Here is a 22,001-nt window from a genome sequence, read left to right on the forward strand (position 1 = left end):
CTTTGAAAGATTTCTATAAATGATTTAAATCATACTTGTTTTACAATAATTATTTAAAAGTAATCCTATAGCTCCATCTGGTGGTCATTATTGGAACTAAGAATTGCAAGCTTGATTTATAAGTTATGATAGTTTTAATTTTATGCTGGCTCTTGAAAATGATAAAGCTATGAAACTTACTGTGCTTCCTTCAAATGATGACTTCTACGTATATAAAAAATTATGAAGAGTTGGAATGAAAAATTTTAAAGATATAGTAAAATAACGATTGTATTTTTTTATGTTACTTTAATAAATCGCTATGGCCACACCATTTAAGCTATCCTAAACCCATTCGAAATTTAACATCTTCAGTATATGGCTTCATGTTAAAACAGTTTGGTGTGAACTACTTGTGTCTTCTTGGAGGAGTATGAATTCATTTACATGCTGATTTTATCATAAATCCACAATAAAATTTCTGAGTTCTGTATCAATCTGTGTTGTTGTTTGTTTTTGTTTTTTTTTATTAATTTTCATAGGAAGATAACTGACCCTTTACTCTCCTTTTTAATAAATGTGCTTATAACCCAAGAACAAGCTTTTTATAGCTGTATTTATAAACTGCTTACTACTGACTATTAATATTGGGACAAGGCTTTATAAAGCATGAACTGAATATTTACTGTTTGAGTTTGAAATTATTATTTGCAGCACAAATAAGGTTTTTTAGGATTTTTAAAAATCCCTAAAACTGTCAGAAAAGGATAAGGCCTATAAGATTTTATGTGAGTGGCTAAATTTATTTGTTTTTATAACTATAATGCATAAACTATGAAATTATACAAAATGTATAAAAATGTACAACAGTTATTCTTTTCCAATGTTTTTTATTTATTTATTTATTTATTTATTTAATTTTTTTTTATTTTATTTACATTTCAAAAAATTTGCCTACTGCAATCATTCTAAACAGCTTGAATAAAACCTGTTAATATTTATTATAGACCACTGTAACTGTGTATAATCTAACAAACAAGTTTATTATGAAAATAAAAGTGTACACCAGATAAATTGGACGATAAAGAAATTGCTAACAATAGTATAATAGAGCATGTTTTAGGTTTTTAGGCGTTTAGATGCAGAAATGGACAAATCAAATGTAAAATAAAATGTAATTGATTTAATTAAATATAGATTAATTCTTGTTAGAGCAAAATAATAAATAAATAAATAAATAAATAAATAAATACGTACACACATTAAAAAAAAGCAGCCAAGATGAATGAGTTTCATTTTTTATATGGATCAAAATTGAAGACAGAAGCAGCTGGTATATGCGGTCACTTAATATTAAAATCCAGTAGATCCACTTCAGATTTATTTCTCAACAGTTTATGTTCACGTGGCTGTTTTCGTTTATAGTCGCCAAGCTATTATGTATTTTGAAATAATCTTGTCCGTGATGTGTTCGTTCGTACGACGAAAGGCAGAATCCTGCAGCTCGAGAGATATATGTTATTCTGCCAGTCGCGCTTTCAAATAGTCTTGCGCACTTAAACGGGTCACAAACACCTGCATTTAGCTCTTGTAGTGTTACAATGGGTTTATTGTGTGCATTTGTGGTAATATTTTATTTAAAAAAGCTCTTAAACAAGAATAAATTCGTTTGTTTTGAGCTCGACACTGTACGCGCTGATCGGAGGCGGTGATTTCAGATAGGCAGCAGCAAATAATTCATTTTCACACAAACAGTTCAAAAACATCTGAATTTAGCTCTTGGTGTGTTCTAATTGGTTGATTGTGTGATATCGCTGTAATAATTTATTTTTAAAAGCTTTAAAACAGGAATAAATTCGTTTTTTCTGAGCTCTTTACTCCAGACGCTCCTGATCACAGCGGTGATTCATCTCTCCTATTTCTCATGTATCTCTGGCCAGAAATAATTTATCCATGAGCCCTGAACCGGTAATAATCAGATATGTTGGTTTAGCTTGTCAGTGTGAATTAAATCTAAGTATTTATTTGTATTTTTAACCGATTTAAAAGTGAAAGTAAAAGTCCGGGAATTGAACCTGTAGGGGCGCTATTTCTCTCAGACAATGGAAGTCTGAAGCACATATACTCAAACAGAGGGACAGAGTGAGATGAGATGTCTGACAGTTTTTTAATTTTCTGTTATCCATACAGTGTTGTAAAGTCGTGAAACTATCCATATTTACTCAGAATGACTTTTTTTCTGTACGAAAAAAGGTTTTGAAGTGTTTGGAATTTAAAAATGCAGGAAAATTAATAATTCCATTTTTACTGTCATTTAAAAAAATCCCCACGACAAAACCATCCAAGCTATCCAAAACCCATTCACAATTTAAGTTCCTCAATGTTTTTTCAACATGTACACCAAGTTTGGTGTGTATAGTGTTACTCTCCTCTGAGCAGTATGCATTAATTCACAGCTAAATGTAAAAAAAAATCCACATTCAAATCAAAATAGCTGACTTCCTGTTGATCGTAGCTGATGACTGTGAATTAGAAAGTTGTCCGTCTTGATAAGAAAAATTTTTGTACCGAGTTTGGTGTCTGTAGCTAAAACTAACCCCGCCACTTTTGACAAAAGGTGGCGCTATAGAGTGCCTCTTCCACGCCCTCTTATGAACTTTTGCCAGTGTCTAGCTGTCACTAATACTGATATGTGTTCTGAGTTTGATGAAATTCTAAGCATGTTATATGCCTCAAAATCACCTGAGAATTATTCCAGTTTAACATGTTGCCACGGCAACAATATTTTTAGATATCAATATCCCCCCAGCAGATTTATATCGGCTGTGTTTTAACATTATTCTGATGAAGTTTGAAGCAAATCGAGTAAAAATAAGATGCTGAATTCAAATCATTTTGAAAATGACACACTTCCTGCTGCCAGTTGGTGGCGCTATAACTTTGACTCCTAATAGTCACATATATGCGATCGACATCATACAACGAATAATCTGATGCAGTTTGATTAAAATCAGGAAATGTATGTGGATGGTATTAGACACTTCCTGTTTCTCATTTCTCGCCATAATTTCAACACCTCGCCACGAGCAAACCGTTCGAGATATCAAAAATCCCCTGGCAATTTTTCATCCCCAATGTCTTGAGATCATGTTGACCGAATTTGGTGGCAATCGGCAAAAAAACCTATGACAAGTATTTCAAATTCCAGAGCATGCGCTTTTTACATAACTCTAAATAGCTGACTTCCTGTTGGGCGGAGCCGAATGACATGCAGTACGAAAGTTGTTCAGCACGATGAGATCTATATGTGTACTGAGTTTCATATTAATACGAGCAAGTATGTGTGAGCTATACATCAACATTTATGACTGTGTTCCAGGGGGCGCCATAGAGCCCCTGTGCCACGCCCGGGTCCCAGCCTCTGCAGGCTCCTAAAGGCCACAGATTCCAAAGTGTGCGCAAATTTTCAAGAGTTTTTGAGTATGTTAAGGACCCCAAAAGCCCCGACAACTTTGACGAAAAATATGAATACTAAACCCTAAATATCCAACTTCCTGTTGGGCGGAGCCTATGACATGCAGTACAAAAGTTGTTTGGTTTGATGAGATCTACATGTGTACCGAGTTTCGTGTGTCTACGTGCAAGTATGTATGATATATGGCCCTCAGTATTCCAGGGGGCGCTGTAGAGCCCCTGTGCCACGCCCATGTATCAGTCTCTGCCCGGCCCTAATGGCCGCAGGTTCCAATGTGTGTGCCAATTTTCAAGACTTTTTAAGCATGTTAAGGGCCCCAAAAGCCCCCGAAACCTTGAAGAAAAATAATAATAATAACAAATAATCCTAAGGAAAACAATAGGGCTCTCGCCCTCCAGGCTTGAGCCCTAAATATAGCTGCAAGCAGCGATGGCGGGCTCAAGCCACCAATGCCATCGCCACCCCGGTGGCATCAGGTAAACTGTGCCCAGCGGGCACATGCATTCACAATATCCCTCTGGCAGTGAGGTTTTAAAGGATATGGCGGTTAAAGGGTTAATCCGAATCATCTAGACTTTAAAATCACATTCACAGAACAATATATATATATATTCCCCAAACATATATATATATATTTAGTAACACTTTACAATAAGATTTCATTTATAAACATTATGTTAACATGAACAATATTTATATAGCATTAATTTATGTCAGTTAATATTCCAAACTTAAACATGAAAACATTGTTTTATTGTGATTTTTTTCCAAGCACATTTTACCAATTCCAAACCATATCAATCTTAATAACTACCATTATTTTTTATTTAATCATTTATGAGTGCTATACAATAGTCCAGGAAAGCTGTAAGAGAAAAACTCCTTATATTCATGTGCAGAATTATTAGGCTGTTTTCTTTTACAGATGAAATGCGCTAAAAAAGAGTTTTAACTCAAACTGTTTTAACTCAAAGTCGAAAATTATGAAATACCCATGAGAAATATCAAACACAAATGCAATACAGAAATAGATAAGTTAAGACTCGACCATTGTACAAAAATGCTGACTGGGTCATGAGGTCAGAAAAGAAGAAGAAAAAAAAATCAGGTCAAGAAGAACTGACAAAAATAATTGCAAAATAATTAGGAATTAATGTGAAGATTAATTTTTAGTCAATTCTGCAAGACAGACTTTCAGGAAAGGAGGTGGAATAAAAATGAGCTCCTAAATCTTAATCCCGGATTCTGGAAGATATATTCCTCAAACCATCGGACAAGAGAAGGTGGTGCTGGTCCTTCACGAGTCACTCCAATCTGTTCATAAAGCCTATATATAAAGTCTTAATATATAGTATTTCACAATACTTCATGGTATTCTAATCAAATCATTTTTTGGAATCTTAGATCTCTCAGAACCTGACACCGAGTAATTCTGAGACTCCAGGAAAGTGGCAGTTCTGTAAAATGTTGGCGCTGGAGACTAAATGCTCCCTGATAGTTTCACACCTAATTCACTTAACACACACACACACACACACACATACACACACACACACACACACACACACACACACACACACACACACACACACACACACACACACACACACATTACCCACAGTGACAGAGGGACAGAGTGACATCAGATGTATGATAGTTTTTTAATTTTCTATCATCCATATAGTGTTGTATAGTCATGAAACTATGCATATTTCCTCAGAATGACTTGTCTTCTATGTGTACATTTTTTTGAAGTGTTTAGAAGCTGCACTTAAAAAAATAAAAGACATTTACTGGTTACTTTTTTACAGTTATTTCAAAAAATCACCACGACAAAACCATTCAAGCTATTCAAAATTCATCCGCACCTGTACTGTAAGATACATTCTTTAAACAGTACTAAAAGAGGATGTGGTGCTGATCCTTCAAGAGTCTCTGAAAACGTATCTGTCCATAAAGCCTATAAAGAATTATTCTTAATATACAGTTCACAATACTTCAGCTTGATATTCTAATAAAGTGAGGGTCATTTTATCAGTAAAATACATAAAATTCATATTATTTTTCTTTGAAAGATTTCTATAAATGATTTAAATCATACTTGTTTCTACAATAATTATTTAAAAGTAATCCTATAGCTCCATCTGGTGGCCATTATTGGTACTAAGAATTGCCAGCTTGATTTATATGTTATGATAGTTTTAATTTTATGCTGGCTCTTGAAAATGATAAAGCTATGAAACTTACTGTGCTTCCTTCAAATGATGACTTCTAGGTATATAAAAAATTATGAAGAGTTGGAATTAAAAATTTTAAAGATATAGTAAAATAACTATGGTATTTTTTTATGTTACTTTAATAAATCTCTATGGCCACACCATTTAAGGTATCCTAAACCCATTCGCAATTTAACATCTTCAGTATATGGCTTCATGTTAAAAAAGTTTGGTGTGAACTACTTGTGTCTTCTTGGAGGAGAATGAATTCATTTACAGGCTGAGTTTATCATAAATCCACAATAACATTTCTGAGTTCTGTATCAATCAGTGTTGTTGTTTGTTTATTTTTATTTTTTTATTTTTCATAGGAAGATAACTGACCCTTTACTCTCCTTTTTAATAAATGAGCTATTTATAGCTGTATTTATAAACTGCTTACTACTGACTATTAATATTGGGACAAGGCTTTATAAAGCATGAACTGACTATTTACTAATGAGTGCAGTTATTATAAAGTGTTATCAATGCATTTGCTAATGTTAACAAATTAGACATTATTTTACAGTGTTATCAAATCCCTTAAATGATTTGTAAGTGTTTTGTAATGATTTTATTGACCTAAAAGCATTTGTGAAAGTTCTGCTTACATTACAGCTTAGTATTGATCTGTGAGCTGAACAGATTTACTGTTACATCCATGAGATTATGTAAATTCAAATAAATATCATGTCATAGGATGTCAGAGGTCAGTATCAAATTAGTTAGAAATTATTATTTGCAGCACAAATAAGGTTTTTTAGGATTTTTAAAAATCCCTAAAACTGTCAGAAAAGGATAAGGCCTATGATTTCTATGTGAGTGGTTAAATTTGTTTGTTTTTATAACTATAATGCATAAACTATGAAACTATACAAAATGTATAAAAAAGTACAAGTTATTCTTTTCCAATGTTTTTTATTTATTTACATTTTTTTTTTTTTTTTTTGGGGGATTTACATTTTTAAAAATTAGCCTATGGCAATCATTCTAAACAGCTTGAATAAAACCTGTCAATATTTATTATAGACCACTGTAACTGTGTATAATCTAACAAACGAGTTTATTATGAAAATAAAGTGTGTACACCAGATAAATTGGACGATAAAGAAATCGCTAACAATAGTATAATAGAGCATGTTTTAGGTTTTTAGGCGTTTAGATGCAGAAATGGACAAATCAAATGTAAAATCAAATGTAATTGATTTAATTAAATATAGATTAAGTCTTGTTAGAGCAAAATAATAAATAAATACGTACACACATTAAAAAAGCAGCCAAGATGAATGAGTTTAATTTTTTCTATAGATTAAAATTGAAGACAGAAGCAGCTGGTATATGCGTCACTTAATATTAAAATCCAGTAGATCCACTTCTGATTTATTTCTCAACAGTTTATGTTCACGTGGCTGTTTTCGTTTATATTAGCCAAGCTATTATGTATTTCGAAATAATCTTGTCCGTGATGTGTTCGTTCTTACGACGAAAGGCAGAATCCTGCAGCTCGAGAGATATATGTTTCAAATAGTCTTGCACACATAAACGGGTCACAAACACCTGCATTTAGCTCGTGTAGTGTTATAATGGATGTATTGTGTGCATTTATGGCAATAATTTATTTTGAAAAGCTCTTAAACAAGAATAAATTCGTTTGTTTTGAACTTGTGACACTGTGCGCGCTGATCGGAGGCAGTGATTTCATATAGGCAGCCGCGAATATTTCATTTTCACACAAACAGTTCAAAAACATCTTAATTTAGCTCTTGGTGTGCTCTAATTGGTGAATTGTGTGATATCGCTGCAATACTTTATTTTTAATAGCTATAAAACAAGAATAAACTCGTTTTTTTCTGAGCTCATCATTCCACACGCTCTTGCTCAGAGCGGTGATTCATCTCTCGTGTTTCTCACGTATCACTGACCACACATCAATTATTAATGAGCCCTGACCTTATAATAATCATATATGTTGGTTTAGCTTGTCAGTGTGAATTAAATCCAAGTATTTATTTGTATTTTAACCGATTTAAAATCGAAACCAAAAGACAGTCTCCTCCCTTTCTAATTCCGGTAACTGCACCTGTAGGGGCGCTATTTCTCTCAGACAATGGAAGTCTAAGCACACACACTCAAACAGATGGACAGAGTGAGATGAGATGTCTGACAGTTTTTTAATTTTCTGTTATCCATACAGTGTTGTAAAGTCATGAAACTATGCATATTTACTCAGAATAACTTTTTTTCTTTATGAAAAAAGGTTTTGAAGTGTTTGGAATTTAAAAATGCAGGAAAATTAATAATTCCATCTTTATTGTCATTTTAAAAAATCCCCACGACAAAACCATCCAAGCTATCCAAAACCCATTCACAATTTAAGTTCCTCAATGTTTTTTCAACATGTACACCAAGTTTGGTGTTTATAGTGTTACTCTCCTCTGAGCAGTATGCATTAATTCACAGCGAAATGTAAAAAACAATCCACATTCAAATCAAAATAGCCGACTTCCTGTTGGTCGTAGCTGATGACTGTGAATTAGAAAGTTGTCCGTCTTGATAAGAACAATTTTTGTACTGAGTTTGGTGTCTGTAGCTAAAACTAACCCCCCCACTTTTGACAAAAGGTGGCGCTATAGAGTGCCTCTTCCACGCCCTCTTATGAAATTTTGCCAGTGTCTAGCTGTCACTAATACTGATATGTGTTCTGAGTTTGATGAAATTCTAAGCATGTTATATGCCTCAAAATCACCTGAGAAGTATTCCAGTTTGACATGTTGCCACGGCAACAATATTTTTAGATATCAATATCCCCCCAGCAGATTTATATCGGCTGTGTTTTAACATTATTCTGATGAAGTTTGAAGCAAATCGAGTAAAAATAAGATGCTGAATTCAAAGCATTTTGAAAATGACACACTTCCTGCTGCCACTTGGTGGCGCTATAACTTTGACTCCTAATAGTCACATATATGCGATCGACATCATACAATGAATAATCTGATGAAGTTTGATTAAAATTAGGAAATGTATGTGGATGGTATTAGACACTTCCTGTTTCTCATTTCTCGCCATAATTTCAAAGCCTCGCCACGAGCAAACCGTTTGAGATATCAAAAATCCCCTGGCAATTTTTCATCCCCAATGTCTTGAGATCATGTTGACCGAGTTTGGCGGCAATCGAGTAAAAAACCTATGACAAGTATTTCAAATTCCAGAGCATGCGCTTTTTACATAACTCTAAATAGCTGACTTCCTGTTGGGCGGAGTCTATGATATGCAATACGAAAGTTGTTCAGCACGATGAGATCTATATGTGTACTGAGTTTCATATTAATACGTGCAAGTATGTGTGAGCTATACATCAACATTTATGACTGTGTTCCAGGGGGCGCTGTAGAGCCCCTGTGCCACGCCCAGGTCCCAACCTCTGCAGGCTCCTTCAGGCCACAGATTCCAAAGTGTGCGCAAATTTTCAAGAGTTTTTGAGTATGTTAAGGACCCCAAAAGCCCCCACAACTTTGACGACAAATATGAATAATAAACCCCAAATAGCCAACTTCCTGTTGGGCGGAGCCTATGATATGCAATACGAAAGTTGTTTGTATTGATGAGTTCTATATGTGTACCGAGTTTCGTATGTCTATGTGCAAGTATGTATGATATATGGCCCTCCATATTCCAGGGGGCGCTGTAGAGCCCCTGTGCCACGCCCGTGTATCAGTCTCTGCCCGGCCCTTATGGCCGCAGGTTCCAATGTGTGTGCCAATTTTCAAGACTTTTTAAGCATGTTAAGGGCCCCAAAAGCCCCCGAAACCTTGAAGAAAAATAATAATAATAAATAATAATAATAATAATAATAATAATAATAATAATAACAAATAATCCTAAGGAAAACAATAGGGCTCTCGCCCTCCAGGCTTGAGCCCTAATAATAATAATAATAATAATAATAAATATAGCTGCAAGCAGCGATGGCGGGCTCAAGCCACCAATGCCATCACCACCCCGGTGGCATCAGGTAAACTGTGCCCAGCGGACACATGCATTCACAACATCCCTCTGGCAGTGAGGTTTTAAAGGATATGGCAGTTAAAGGGTTAATCCGAATCATCTAGACTTTAAAATCACATTCACAGAACAATATATATATATATATATATATATATATTTAGTAACACTTTACAATAAGATTTCATTTATAAACATTATGTTAACATGAACAATATTTATATAGCATTCATTCATGTCAGTTAATATTCCAAACTTAAACATTAAAACATTGTTTTGTGATTTTTTTCCAAGCACATTTTACCAATTCCAAACCATATCAATCTTAATAACTACCATTATTTTTTATTTAATAATTTATGAGTGTTATACAATAGTCCAGGAAAGCTGGAAGAGAAAAACTCCTTATATTCATGTGCAGAATTATTAGGCATGTTTTCTTTTACAGATGAAATGCACTAAAAAAGAGTTTTAACTCAAACTATTTTAACTCAAAGTCGAAAATTATGAAATACCCATGAGAAATATCAAACACAAATGCAATACAGAAATGGATAAGTTAAGACTTGACCCTTGTACAAAAATGCTGACTGGGTCATGAGGTCAGAAAAGAAGAAGAAAAAAAAAAACAGGTCAAGAAGAACTGACAAAAAGAATTGCAAAATAATTAGGAATTAATTTGAAGATTAATTTTTAGTCAATTCTGCAAGACAGACTTTTCAGGAAAGGAGGTGGAATAAAAATGAGCTCCTAAATCTTAATCCCGGATTCTGGAAGATATATTCCTCAAACCATCGGACAAGAGGAGGTGGTGCTGGTCCTTCACGAGTCACTGTAATCGGTTCAGAAAGCCTATATATAGTCTTATATATATATAAGTCTTAATATATAGTATTTCACAATACTTCATGGTATTCTAATTAAATAATTTTTTGGAATCTTAGATCTCTCAGAACCTGACACATTGTAATTCTGAGACTCCAGGAAAGTGGCAGTTCTGTAAAATGTTGGCGCTGGAGACTAAATGCTCCCTGATAGTTTCACACCTAATTCAATTAACACACACACACACACACACACATCACCCACGGTGACAGAGGGACAGAGTGACATCAGATGTATGATAGTTTTTTTAATTTTCTATCATCCATATAGTGTTGTATAGTCATGAAACTATGCATATTTCCTCAGAATGACTTGTCTTCTATGTGTACAATTTTTTAAAGTGTTTAGAAGCTGCACTTTAAAACAATAAAAGACATTTACTGTTTACTTTTTTACTGTTATTTCAAAAAATCACCACGACAAAACCATTCAAGCCATTCAAAATTCATCCGCACCTGTACTGTAAGATACATTCTTTAAACAGTGGTAAAAGAGGATGTGGTGCTGATCCTTCAAGAGTCACTCAAAACATATCTGTCCCTAAGCCTATAAAGAATTATTCTTAATATACAGTTCACAATACTTCAGCTTGATATTCTAATTAAGTGAGGGTCATTTTATCAGTAAAATACATAAAATTCATATTACTTTTCTTTGAAAGATTTCTATAAATGATTTAAATCATACTTGTTTCTACAATAATTATTTAAAAGTAATCCTATAGCGCCATCTGGTGGCCATTATTGGTACTAAGAATTGCAAGCTTGATTTATATGTTATGATAGTTTTAATTTTATGCTGGCTCTTGAAAATGATAAAGCTATGAAACTTACTGTGCTTCCTTCAAATTATGACTTCTACGTATATAAAAAATTATGAAGAGTTGGAATTAAAAATGTTAAAGATATAGTAAAATAACTATTGTATTTTTTATGTTACTTTAATAAATCGCTATGGCCACACCATTTAAGGTATCCTAAACCCTTTCGAAATTTAACATGTTCAGTATATGGCTTCATGTTATGGCAACAGTTTGGTGTGAACTACTTATGTCTTCTTAGAGGAGAATGAATTCATTTACAGGCTGATTTTATCATAAATCCACAATAACATTTCTGAGTTCTGTATCAATCTGTGTTGTTGTTTGTTTATTTTTATTTTTCATAGGAAGATAACTGACCCTTTACTCTCCTTTTTAATAAATGTGCTTATAAACCAAGAACAAGCTATTTATAGCTGTATTTATAAACTGCTTACTACTGACTATTAATATTGGGACAAGGCTTTATAAAGTATGAACTGACTATTTACTAATGAGTGCAGTTATTATAAAGTGTTATCAATGCATTTGCTAATGTTAACAAATTAGACATTATTTTACAGTGTTAATAAATCCTTTCAATGATTTGTAAGTGTTTTGTAATGATTTTATTGACCTACAAGCATTTGTGAAAGTTCTGCTTGCATTACAGCTTAGTCTTGATCTGTGAGCTGAACAGATTTACGGTTACATCCATGAGATTATGCAAATTCAAATAAATATCATGTCACAGGATGTCAGAGGTCAGTATCAAATTAATTTGAAATTATTATTTGCAGCACAAATAAGGTTTTTTAGGATTTTTAAAAATCCCTAAAACTGTCAGAAAAGGATTTCTATGTGAGTGGCTAAATTTATTTGTTTTTATAACTATAATGCATAAACTATGAAATTATACAAAATGTATAAAAATGTACAACAGTTATTCTTTTCCAATGTTTTTTATTTTTTTTATTTTTATTTTTTTTACATTTAAAAAAATTAGCCTACGCAATCATTCTAAACAGCTTGAATAAAACCTGTTAATATTTATTATAGACCACTATAACTGTGTATAATCTAACAAACAAGTTTATTATGAAAATATAAGTGTGTACACCAGATAAATTGGACGATAAAGAAATTGCTAACAATAATATAATAGAGCATGTTTTAGGTTTTTAGGCGTTTAGATGCAGAAATGGACAAATCAAATGTAAAATAAAATGTAATTGATTTAATTAAATATAGATTAAGTCTTGTTAGAGCAAAATAATAAATAAATACCTACACACATTAAAAAAGCAGCCAAGATTAATGAGTTTAATTTTTTATATAGATTAAAATTGAAGACAGAAGCAGGTATATGCGGTCACTTAATATTAAAATCCAGTAGATCCACTTCAGATTTATTTCTCAACAGTTTATGTTCACGTGGCTGTTTTCGTTTATATTAGCCAAGCTATTATGTATTTTGAAATAATCTTGTCCGTGATGTGTTCGTTCTTACGACGAAAGGCAGAATCCTGCAGCTCGAGAGATGTATGTTATTCTGCCAGTCGCGCTTTCAAATAGTCTTGCACACTTAAACGGGTCACAAACACCTATATTTAGCTCGTGTTGTGTTATAATGGATGTATTGTGTGCATTTATGGCAATAAGTTATTTAAAAAATCTCTTAAACAAGAATAAATTCGTTAGTTTTGAACTTGTGACACTGTGCGCGCTGATCGGAGCAGTGATTTCAGATAGGCAGCCGCGAATATTTCATTTTCACACAAACAGTTCAAAAACATCTTAATTTAGCTCTTGGTGTGTTCTAATTGGTGAATTGTGTGATATCGCTGCAATACTTTATTTTTAATAGCTATAAAACAAGAATAAACTCGTTTTTTCTGAGCTCATCATTCCACACGCTGGTGCTCAGAGTGGTGATTCATCTCTCGTGTTTCTCACATATCACTGACCACACATCAATTATTAATGAGCCCTGACCTGATAATAATCATATATGTTGGTTTAGCTTGTCAGTGTGAATTAAATCCAAGTATTTATTTGTATTTTAACCGATTTAAAAGTGAAACCAAAAGAGAGTCTCCTCCCTTTTTAAGTCCGGTAACTGCACCTGTAGGGGCGCTATTTCTCTCAGACAATGGAAGTCTAAGCACACTCACTCAAACAGAGGGACAGAGTGAGAGATGTCTGACAGTTTTTTTAATTTTCTGTTATCCATACAGTGTTGTAAAGTCATGAAACTATGCATATTTACTCAGAATAACTTTTTTTTTCTGTATGAAAAAAGGTTTTGAAGTGTTTGGAATTTAAAAATGCAGGAAAATTAATAATTCCATCTTTACTGTCATTTAAAAAAATCACCACGACAAAACCATCCGAGCTATCCAAAACCCATTCACAATTTAAGTTCCTCAATGTTTTTTCAACATGTAGACAAAGTTTGGTGTGTATAGTGTTACTCTCCTCTGAGCAGTATGCATTAATTCACAGCTAAATGTAAAAAACAATCCACATTCAAATCAAAATAGCCGACTTCCTGTTGGTCGTAGCTGATGACTGTGAATTAGAAAGTTGTCCGTCTTGATAAGAACAATTTTTGTACTGAGTGTGGTGTCTGTAGCTAAAACTAACCCCCCCACTTTTGACAAAAGGTGGCGCTATAGAGTGCCTCTTCCACGCCCTCTTATGAACTTTTGCCAGTGTCTAGCTGTCACTAATACTGATATGTGTTCTGAGTTTGATGAAATTCTAAGCATGTTATTTGCCTCAAAATCACCTGAGAAGTATTCCAGTTTGACATGTTGCCACGGCAACAATATTTTTAGATATCCAATTTCCCCCAGCAGATTCATATCGGCTGTGTTTTAACATTATTCTGATGAAGTTTGAAGCAAATCGAATAAAAATAAGATGCTGAATTCAAAGCATTTTGAAAATGACACACTTCCTGCTGCCAGTTGGTGGCGCTATAACTCTGACTCCTAATAGTCACATATATGTGATCGACATCATACAATGAATAATCTGATGAAGTTTGATTGAAATCAGAAAATGTATGTGGATGGTATTAGACACTTCCTGTTTCTCAATTCTCGCCATAATTTCAACGCCTCGCCACGAGCAAACCGTTCGAGATATCAAAAATCCCCTGGCAATTTTTCATCCCCAATGTCTTGAGATCATGTTGACCGAGTTTGGTGGTAAACGAGTAAAAAACCTATGACAAGTATATCAAATTCCAGAGCATGCGCTTTTTACATAACTCTAAATAGCTGACTTCCTGTTGGGCGGAGCCCAATGACATGCAATACGAAAATTGTTCGGCACAATGAGATCTATATGTGTACTGAGTTTCATATGAATATGGGCAAGTATGTGTGAGCTATACATCAACATTTATGACTGTGTTCCAGGGGGCGCCGTAGAGCCCCTGTGCCACGCCCGGGTCCCAGCCTCTGCAGGCTCCTAAAGGGCACAGATTCCAAAGTGTGTGCAAATTTTCAAGAGTTTTTGAGTATGTTAGGGACCCCAAAAGCCCCCACAACTTTGACCAAAAATATGAATAATAAACCCTAAATAGCCAACTTCCTGTTGGGCGGAGCCTATGACATGCAGTACGAAAGTTGTTTGGTTTAATGAGATCTACATGTGTACCGAGTTTCATGTGTCTACGTGCAAGTATGTATGATATATGGCCCTCAGTATTCCAGGGGGCGCTGTAGAGCCCCTGTGCCACGCCCGTGTATCAGTCTCTGCCCGACCCTAATGGCCGCAGGTTCCAATCTGTGTGCCAATTTTCAAGAGTTTTCGAGCATGTTAAGGACCCCAAAAGCCCCCGTAACGTTAGAAAAAAAAAATAATAATAATAATAATAATAAAAAATAATCCTAAGGAAAACAATAGGGCTCTCGCCCTCCAGGCTTGAGCCCTAATTAAAAACAAAGCAGATACAAGAGGGTCCTCACACCATCGGTGCTCGGGCCCTAATAAAAAACAAAGCAGATACAAGAGGGTCCTCGCACCTCGGTGCTCGGGCCCTAATAATAATAATAATAATTAAAGCTGCAAGCAGCGATGAACGGGCCCTCGCACCCGGGCTCACCGGCAGCGAGTGGCTTTAGTTAATAGGTGAACGGTGAGAAATATGTGTTTAAACTCATAAATATAAGTAGAATATATCAATGTTTATTCCATATATGTGCCAATCTTCCTTTTGCCAGCAGGTGGCGCTATCATTATAGTGGAATATTGGCCTTCAGATGTGTTCAGGGCAGGACTTTTGTCGAACATGTGAGGTTTGGGGAGGATTGGACATTTAATGCCTGAGTTAAAACAACATCCTATTTCATGGCGAAACATCGAAATTTGTCAGGCCGCCATGGACACGCCCTTTAACGAAACCTCAAGATCTTCGCAATTTAAGATCGCAAAAGGCTTTAGATTACACTGACCAAGTTTGGTGTTGATCTGAATAAATCTCTAGGAGGAGTTCATCAAAGTCCAACCCCTGAAAATGGCCAAAACAACACTAATTTTGCAGAGAAAATTCTAAATAACTGACTTCCTGTTGGGATTCGGATTTCGTACCAAGAGACTTTTTCGTAGATATTGGTGTGTTACATGTGTGTACCGATTTTTGTACATGTACGTGAAACATAGCTCGAGGCGCACTCCGTTTAAAGTGTATACGCACTCCGTTGAAATTGTATAGGTGGCGCTATCGAGCCAGTTTGCCACACTCGATGGAATATTGGCCTTCAGATCTGTTTAGGCCAGGACCCTTTACACACAAGTGAAGTTTGGGCAAGATCGGACATTTTATGCCTGAGTTATAACATCTTTTATTCCCATGGCGAGACATCGAACTTCATCACGGCGCCATGGACACACCTTTTAACAAAAACTCAAGATCTTCACAACTAAACATCACACAGGTCTTTAGATTAGACTGACCACAAAAAAGACACTGATGTCATAAAATTTCTAGGAGTAGTTTGTCGCAGTGTAAAACATGTCACTTCCTGTTGCCAATAGGTGGCGCTATGACTATAACTGAATGTGGGCATGTAGATCTGTTAAGGGCAGAAGTTTTATCTAACATGTGAAGTTTGGGGCAGATTGGACATTGTATGTCTGAGTTACAGCAACTTCCTTTTTCATGGCGAAACATCGAAATTTGTCAGGCCACCATGGACACGCCCTTTAACGAAATCTAAAGATCTTCGCAATTTAACATCGCAAAGGGCTTAAGATTACACTGACCAGGTTTGGTGTTGATCTGACTAAATCTCTAGGAGGAGTTCGTTAATGTACAACCCCTGAAAATGGCAAAAACAACGCCAATTTTGCAGAGAAAATTCTAAATAACCGACTTCCTGTTGGGATTCGGATTTCGTACCAAGAGACTTTTTTGTAGGTATTGGTGTCTTACATATGTATACCGATTTTTGTACATGTACGTGAAACATAGCTCGAGGCGCACTCTGTTGAAAGTGTATAGGTGGCGCTATCGAGCCATTTTGCCACACCTGATGGAATTTTGGCCTTCAGATGTGTTCAGGCCAGGACTCTTATCACACATGTGCAGTTTGGGGAAGATCGGACATTTTATGCCTGAGTTATAACATCTTTTATTCCCATGGCGAGACATCGAACTTCGTGACGGCGCCATGGACACGCCTTTTAACGAAAACTCAAGATCTTCACAACTTAACATCGCACAGGCCTTTAGATTAGACTGACCACAAAAAATACATTGATGTCATAAAATTTCTAGGAGTAGTTCATCGCAGTGTAAAATATGTCACTTCCTGTTGCCAATAGGTGGCGCTATGACTATAACTGAGTATGGGCATGTCAATCTGTTCAGGTCAGGAGTCTCATCAAACATGTGAAGTTTGGGGCAGATTGGTCATTGTATGTCTGAGTTATAGCAACTTCCTGTTTCATGGCGAATCATCAAAATTCACCAGGCCGCCACGGACACGCCCATTAACGAAAACTCAAAAGCTTCGCAATTTAACATCGCAAAGGCCTTCAGATTAGGCATACCAAATTTGCTGTTGATCTGAATGAATCTCTAGGAGGAGTTCGTTAAAATACAACGCATGGAAATGACAAAAATGACACAAAATTTGCTCATAATATTAGAAATAACCGACTTCCTGTTGGGTTTCGGATTTTGCTCCAAGAGACTTTTTTGTAGGTATTGGAGAGTTACATGTGTATACCGATTTTCATACATGTACATGAAATGTAGCTCGAGGCGCACACCGTTGAACGTGTATAGGTGGCGCTGTTGAGCCATTTTGCCACACCCACTTCTGAAACCCATATCAGACGTAAATTTTCGCCAGTTCTGAGGTGTGTGCAAAGTTTCATGACTTTTCGAGCATGTTTAGGCCCTCAAAAATGCGATTCATTTTGGAGAAGAAGAATAATAATAATAATAATAATAATAATAATAATAATAATAATAATAAACGGAGCAATTCCAAGAGGGTCCTCACACCATCGGTGCTCGGGCCCTAATAATAAACGGAGCAATTCCAAGAGGGTCCTCACACCATCGGTGCTCGGGCCCTAATAAATATAGCTGCAAGCAGCGATGGCGGGCTCAAGCCACCAATGCCATAACCCCCCCATGGCATCAGGTAAACTGTGCCCAGCGGGCACATGCATTCACAATATCCCTCTGGCAGTGAGGTTTTATAGGATACGGCAGTTAAAGGGTTAATCCGAATCATCTAGACTTTAAAATCACATTCACAGAACAATATATATATATATATATATATATATATATATATGTATATGTATATGTATATGTAAATATATATATATATATATATATATATATATATATATATATATATATATATATATATAACTTTAGTAACACTGTACAATAAGATTTTATTTATAAACATTATGTTAACATGAACAATATTTATATAGCATTCATTCATGTCAGTTAATATTCCAAACTTAAACATGAAAACATTGTTTTATTGTGATTTTTTTCCAAGTACATTTTACCAATTCCAAACCATATCAATCTTAATAACTACCATTATTTTTTATTTAATCATTTATGAGTGCTATACAATAGTCCAGGAAAGCTGGAAGAGAAAAACTCCTTGGGCCCTATCTTGCACCCAGCGCAATTGACTTTGTACACCGACGCATGTGTCATTCCTATTTTGCACCTGCGCAAAGCGCGCTTTTCCCTCCACAGAAGAACGTCGCTAAACTAGTGAATGAACTTGCGCTCCCTGGGCGGTTCAGCGCAAAAAAGGAGGCTTGTTCCGGCGCAAACAATCCCTGGTGCTATTTTGCTGTTCCATTAAACAATTGCGCCACTGACCAGAAAAAACCTAGTCTAAAGTCAAACGCATTGTTCATTATGCTGTTTTAAGGGCGCATGCTTGACCATAATGTATAGCGTGCACAACGCGCATACACTTTGCTCATGTAATCTACACAGATGCAACAGTTATTTTTGCAAATCATAAATTGTTACACTAAAAAAATATTAACACATGAGATGACAGAAATCAAGACGCTATTTTGGGTGGGTTTCTCCCATCCTCATACAACACAACTTCTCTGTCTTTCACTGCTCTTACAAGAACATCAGTCTCCTCGGCTGTGAACCGCTCCTGGCGTGCGCCTGGTAAATACGCCATAATAGCAATCCATAATGGAACTTGCGCACCTGCTTTTAAAGGGAATGTTGGATGACGCTCTGATTGGTTTATTTCACGTTACGCCCAAACCACACCTATGAATAATGAAGCTACTTCAGACCAACCCATTTTAGATTTGCGCCGGGCGCAAGAGCCATTTATCCCGCCGGGAAAATAGCAACAGCGCCGAGACCCTCCCACAAAGTTACGTGCGCTTCGCGCTTTGACACTTGCGTTTCAGATCGTTTAAATAGGGCCCTTATATTCATGTGTGCAGAATTATTAGGCATGTTTTCTTTTACAGATGAAATGCGCTAAAATAGAGTTTTAACTCAAACTGTAAGGTCGAAAATTATGAAATACCCATGAGAAATATCAAACACAAATGCAATACAGAAATTGATAAGTTAAGACTTGACCATTGTACAAAAAATGCTGACTGGGTCATGAGGTCAGAAAAGAAGAAGAAAAAAGCAGGTCAAGAAGAACTGACAACACACACACACACACACACACACACATTACCCACAGTGACAGTGGGACTGAGTGACATCAGATGTATGATAGTTTTTTAATTTTCTATCATCCATATAGTGTTGTATAGTCATGAAACTATGCATATTTCCTCAGAATGACTTGTCTGCTATGTGTACATTTTTTTGAAGTGTTTAGAAGCTGCACTTTAAAAAAATAAAAAGACATTTACTGGTTCCTTTTTTACTATTATTTCAAAAAATCACCACGACAAAACCATTCAAGCTATCCAAAATTCATTCACACCTGTTGTGTAAGATTAATTCTTTAAACAGTGGTAAAAGAGGATGTGGTGCTGAACCTTCAAGAGTCACTCAAAACGTATCTGTCCATAAAGCCTATAAAGAATTATTCTTAATATACAGTTCACAATACTTCAGCTTGTTATTCTAATTAAGTGAGGGTCACTTTATCAGTAAAATACATACAATTCATATTATTTTTTTGAAAGATTTCTATAAATGATTGAAATTATACTCGTTTCTACAATAATTATTTAAAAGTAATCCTATAGCTCCCTCTGGTGGCCATTATTGGTACTAAGAATTGCAAGCTTGATTTATAAGTTATGATAGTTTTAATTTTATGCTGGCTCTTGAAAATGATAAAGCTATGAAACTTACTGTGCTTCCTTCAAATGATGACTTCTACTTATATAAAAAATTATGAAGAGTTAGAATGAAACATTTTAAAGATATAGTAAAATAACTATTGTATTTGTTATGTTACTTTAATAAATCTCTATGGCAACACCATTTAAGCTATCCTAAACCCATTCACAATTTCAGTATATTGGCATCATGTTGAAAAAGGAGTATGGAGTAGTATGAGGAGGAGTATGAATTCATTTACAGGCTGATTTTTTCATAAATCCACAATAAAATTTCTGATTTCTGTATCAATCTGTGTTGTTGTTTGTTTATTTTTATCTTTTATTTTTCATAGGAAGATAACTGACCCTTTACTCTCCTTTTTAATAAATGTGCTTATAAACCAAGGACAAGCTATTTATAGCTGTATTTATAAACTGCTTACTACTGACTATTAATATTGGGACAAGGCTTTATAAAGCATGAACTGACTATTTACTAATGAGTGCAGTTATTATAAAATGTTATCAATGCATTTGCTAGTGTTAACAAATTAGACATTATTTTACAGTGTTATCAAATCCTTAAATGACTCATAAGCATTTGTGAAAGTTCTGCTTGCATTACAGCTTAGTCTTCATCTGTGAGCTGAACAGATTTACTGTTACATCCATGAGATTTTGTAAATTCAAATAAATATAATGTTACAGGATGTCATAGGTCAGTATCAAATGAGTTTGAAATTATTATTTGCAGCACAAATAAGGTTTTTTTTAGGATTTTTAAAAATCCCTAAAACTGTCAGAAAAAGGATAAGGCCTAAGCTATTTATATGTGAGTGGCTAAATTTATTTTTGTTTTTATAATTGTAATACACAAACTATGAAATTATACAAAATGTATAAAAAGGTAAATAAATAAATACGCACACATTAAAAAAGCAGCCAAGTCGAATGAGTTTCCTTTTTTATATAGATTAAAATTGAAGACAGAAGCAAGTGGTAAATGTGGTCACTTTAATATTCAAATCCAGTAGATCCACTTCAGATTTATTTCTCAACAGTTTATGTTCACGTGGCTGTTTTCGTTTATATTCGCCAAGCTATTTTGAAATAATCTTGTCCGTGATGTGTTCGTTCGTACGACGAAAGGCAGAAACCTGCAGCTCAAGAGAAATGTTATTCTGCCAGTCGCGCTTTCAAATAGTCTTGCACACTTAAACGGGTCACAAACACCTGTATTTAGCTCTTGTTGTGTTATAATCGGTGTATTGTGTGCATTGGTGGCAATATTTTATTTAAAAAAGCTCTTATACAAGAATAAATTCGTTTGTTTTCAGCTCGTAACACTATGCCCTGATCGGAGCGGTGATTTCAGATAGGCAGCCGCAAATATTTAATTTTTACACAAACAGTTCAAAAACATCTGAATTTAGCTCTTGGTGTGTTTTAATTGGTGAATTGTGTAATATCGCTGCAATATTGTATTTGTAAAAGCTATAAAACAAGAATAAACTTGTTTTTTCTGAGCTCGTCATTCCACACGCTCATGCTCAGAGCGGTGATTCATCTCTCGTGTTTCTCACGTATCACTGACCATACATCAATTATTAATGAGCCCTGACCCGGTAATAATCAGATATGTTGGTTTAGCTTGTCAGTGTGAATTAAATCTAAGTATTTATTTGTATTTTAACCAATTTAAAAGTGAAAGTAAAAGTCCGGGAATTGAACCTGTAGGGGCGCTATTTCTCTCAGACAATGGAAGTCTGAAGCA

At 35.0% G+C, this 22,001-nt stretch overlaps 1 long non-coding RNA gene across 1 annotated transcript in view; it reads right to left on the reverse strand.

Moving 5' to 3' along the window:
- LOC128020817 (uncharacterized) overlaps window positions 1-14,290 on the reverse strand; it is a 22,026-nt gene extending 7,736 nt beyond the window's left edge. The window contains exons 1-2 of the long non-coding RNA XR_008185402.1: window positions 14,190-14,290; window positions 7,790-8,455 (exon numbers count right to left, since the gene is read on the reverse strand). This is a non-coding gene — a long non-coding RNA (uncharacterized LOC128020817). The remainder of the gene's footprint in view (window positions 1-7,789; window positions 8,456-14,189) is intronic.
- Window positions 14,291-22,001: the final 7,711 nt, after the last annotated feature.

This window comes from Carassius gibelio, chromosome A10 (genome assembly GCF_023724105.1).
Source record: "Carassius gibelio isolate Cgi1373 ecotype wild population from Czech Republic chromosome A10, carGib1.2-hapl.c, whole genome shotgun sequence".
NCBI classification, from domain to species: Eukaryota; Metazoa; Chordata; class Actinopteri; order Cypriniformes; family Cyprinidae; genus Carassius; species Carassius gibelio.